This window comes from Austrofundulus limnaeus, unplaced genomic scaffold (genome assembly GCF_001266775.1).
Source record: "Austrofundulus limnaeus strain Quisiro unplaced genomic scaffold, Austrofundulus_limnaeus-1.0 Scaffold10, whole genome shotgun sequence".
NCBI classification, from domain to species: domain Eukaryota; kingdom Metazoa; phylum Chordata; class Actinopteri; order Cyprinodontiformes; family Rivulidae; genus Austrofundulus; species Austrofundulus limnaeus.
In genome coordinates this window covers 1,256,750-1,260,975 of record NW_013952412.1, presented here as the reverse complement: position 1 = coordinate 1,260,975, position 4,226 = coordinate 1,256,750, and positions in this window count along the sequence as shown.

Sequence of the window (4,226 nt, the reverse complement as noted above, 5' to 3'; positions counted from 1 at the left end):
TGTGTGTGTGTGTGTGTGTGTGTGTGTGTGTGTGTGTGTGTGTGTGTGTGTGTGTATGTATGTGTGTGTGTACTTGTCTTTGTCATATTTTAGGACTGTTTCTGGTGTACAAAGCTTGTCAAGACCAGTGGTCTTTATGGAGACCAAAAATTGGTCCTAATACGGTGGAACTCCATTTTTTGGTTCGGGGTTTGGTTTAGGACTAAAGTCTGAATAGAGTTTAGGCTAGGTTTACAGATAGGTGTGTACTGGAGGGTGGGGTGGGTTTAGGATAAGGGGTCAGGGTTAGGTGAAACAACTGGAGATTAATGGAAGTCAAAGAATGGTCCTAATGAGGAAAGAAATACAAACTTTTGTGTGTGTGTGTGTGTGTGGGGGGGGGGGTTGTTTCTGATGACATCTGGGTGCATTTTTAAGACAAAAATATTACCTTTGGGGACAACTGGTGCATTTGGGGACAAAAGTTGAGTCCCCATTTGGTTTAAATGCCATTGGTGGGTTGGGGGTTGGGTTTAGGACCGAGGTGTGAATTGAGTTTGTGGTCAGGGTTGGGCTGTAGAAATGTAACGGAAGTCAATGGAATTGTCCCCAAATGGATAGCTGTGCAAACTTGTGTGTGTGTCATCTCACCATGACCTGTGTGATCATCTCGTCTTCCTCCCCGTCTTTATTTACCACTCGATCATACATTCACAGTAACACATAGCAGTAGGAATCAAGGTGCACCAGCTAAAATCCCACTACTCCCACAAACACAAATACAGTACATTGCTGAACTGTTCCCATGGAAACTCACATCGACAGAAAGCACGCTGGCCTCTGCCTGGAATCCTGAAGCAGAACTGAGACTTCCCGTGAGGAGTCAGACGATTATTGATCCATCAGCACACGGAGGCCAGCTGACTGACCGAACACAAAACACACACTGCAGGCACACTAAAAAAAGATCCAACACCTCCTGGTTTCAGTTTAAGCAACTTGACTGGAAGTAAACACCACTGTGAATAAAAGACTACAAGAAATGTTAAACCACTCACCAGCTGTCATTCTTGAGTTTTGGACAAAGATCTTTTGATGTTGAGAAAACTTCAGATGTTGTAAAAACATTCAGCTCAATCCTATTGAATGAGCTGTGAAAATGTGTTGTGAATGACTCAACAGCACCAGGTTTTAATGCAGTGTTTGGAAACTGACATGATTTCAGATTTTTTTTTTTGTGTTTTTCTACATTCGGTTGACGGTGGCAGCCATCTTGAATTGCGTTGACTCTGGCGCTGCCTCCTGCGAAGGCTGAATTTTAAGGCTGAATTTGAAGGCTGAATACATCACAACGAAGCACCAAAGGTTGAAGGCTCCTTCAGGTGCCGCCCACATGCAGCCTCCTTTACCCTGATTTGATGGACGAGTCCAGTGCATCCTTCTCAGCCCAGCCTATATTCCAAGATGCATTGCGGGCCAACCGGGAGATTTTTTTTCTGCTTGTAATGACGGATGAAGCAAGAGGCAGGAGTACAGTTTTAAATTAAAATCTGCCAGTACAAAAGTTGAAAGTTTAAAGCAGTTGTGTGTTAGGTTTTGTCATGATCTGTGTTTTTGGCTTTCATTTTCTAGTGTTTTTCTGTTCCCCTGTGTATCTCTTCCCTGCTGTCTCGCCTCCAGCCCCGCCCACACTCACTTGTTTCCTCTTGTGTCTCCCCAGGTGTTTCCCACTATCCCTCATTAGTTCACCTTTATATTCTGTGTCCTGTCTTCAGTCTGTTTGGGATCATTGTACTGTTCAGTCTTCCTCGTCCCTGCTTCGTGTCTCTGAGTACTTGAGAGTGTTTTTTTTATTTATTTATCAAAACAGACGAGCCTGTTTGTGTTCAAGATGCTCCAAAGACTTTTGTGTGATAACCATGTTTTGGGGTTAGTATTGTGGGAAGAATAAAAATTGAATTACTGGGGTTGGGATTTCAGAAAAGTACATATACTTAGGTTTATGTTGACATGTTTTTTTAAAACATTAGAGTTTTTTGTTTTATTGATCATTTAATTGGTGATTTAATGATCAGATGGGGGAGTGTGGTGGAATTAATACTTTTATGTTTAAGCTAGTAATTCATGACATCCTTTAATGACCTAGGTTTTCATGACATGCTGTTCATCTGCAGATAGAATGATTAAAGTCAGAACAAGATTTGCTAACAACAATAATCATTCTTAGATATCACTTGTGTTTATCTTTGTGTTTTCCATTGACCTTGTATCAAATCTTGCTAAGATGACATAATGGTGTTTGTTAATACATATATGAGGCCTCTCAACAGACAGTGAGTAGTGTGGAGACACAGTGTCAGAGAGAAGCAGAGGCACAGAGACAGGCCAGGTTCTCTGTGTTTCCTGTTGTTGCAATAAAACTCAGCTGATCATCTCACGGAGTACCTTCATTCTTGGACCATGTATTTCTCTCTTTGTTAAATAAATATTGCCATAACAGTTTGGCCAGCCTTTTTGTTTAAATTAAAGCTTTTTGCTAGCCTTGTTGAACCTCGCCTGCGCCCCGGATTTGTCCTGCTCCGATCCTGTCAAATTTAGGCTTTATTCTTGTCAGAAACCATCATAAACGAACTCGTATGGCGAGTCCTTTAGTTCTTCATGTATTGCCACTAAGCTAAATCGTGTTAGTTTATAATATTAATATTTTGCTAATTTCAATCTTCATTGCTTTTGTTTAGTGCCGTCACAGTTGCTAAGCGACAGGACATACGCTGGGGTAAGGCTGGGAACAAAGCTGAAGGCTAGACCGTCCAAATTCACAGCCCCTTTCTTCTGGTCTTTGCAGTCGATAAAGGACCCAGTCCGTGTTGGCCGGTGGCACCTCCTCACTGAATCAGAGGCGACTCGATACCAGCTGGGGTCAGAATTCCTTTAAACATGGACGAATCTTCACTCTCCTCCGTCTCTCTCGGCCTGAGGCAGATGGTTCTCAGGTTAATTTGACACCTGGTGGGCCGGGTCCTTCGAAGGACACTGCCCCTGAGTTTGGACACGGCTTCTGTCTTTAACTAAAACATTCTTGAATGTTATTTTTCAGAATTGTTAGTATTTTTGCAGCAGCAGATGCATCATCTCATTTCTAAAAGGTAACAAACAGATGTTACCAGACTCACAGCAACATCTTGTATTGACTGATCATTCCCCTAAATACAACCTGCATGTGACATATTTATGTTCTTCTTAAGAAACAATAGAGAAAATCACAGCTGAGTAATGAATGAAATACTCCCCGAGGGCATCTAATAACAGATTTGAATTCCACATGACCTCTGGGTTATTGTGAAGTCATACACCTCAGGCAGAGCAATTTTGAAAATACAGATTAAATCTAGTCCTCCATCTCATCTGAGCCTACTGCACTGAAGGGTTACAATATTCCTCACGGTGCGCACCAACCCCATTCACTGTAATAGCAGCTATCAGCACCGTTTTTGCTGCAACAGTTACCACGTCGTGATTTTTTTTATCTTTATGTATTTTAAACCGGAAAACTGTTTTGATGTCTTTGTTTTCTGTGCGTGCATGAACACAATCATTAAAAACCTTAACAGTCCCTTGTGAGCCCCTGTATTCAAATCCAAGTTACTATAGGCTGTCAGTGTTTCAATGAGCTGCAGAGCAGACAGCAACAAAACATTGACAGTTTGCATCACTCCTGTAGAAATTGTATTTTTATGTAAACCAACTGTGCCTGACCCATGTTACATGAACTGAAAAATGTATTTTCTGTAGCATGAATGCTGCAGGTGCATTTTAATATAAACATTTTAAAAATACAATATGAGGAGTTAAAATGGCACAAAGTATGCAGAAGTTGTTTGATTGGTAAAAATGTGCAAGTAAAACAATAAAGAAAAATGATGAGAGCTGAGTCAGAATTTGCACATTTTTTCAGCCAAATCACATCCAATTATTTTTTTTTACTTCAAGATTTTAACAGGTTGTTCTTGAAAACATGATATTCACCAGTAAAAGTCAGACATTTCATTTTTTTTAGTGACAGGTGATGTCTTGTACCCAATGAATCAAACCTGCCTTCAGGAAAATCACACCCATCAAGTTATTTCAAACCATTATAATGCAGGAAGTTGGTCTTTATTTGTCAAGAATACCTAACTGACCAGTGAGATGAGACCCACATGGAATATTTTCAGATCTTAATAAAAAGCTTTAGAGTCATCAGTTTG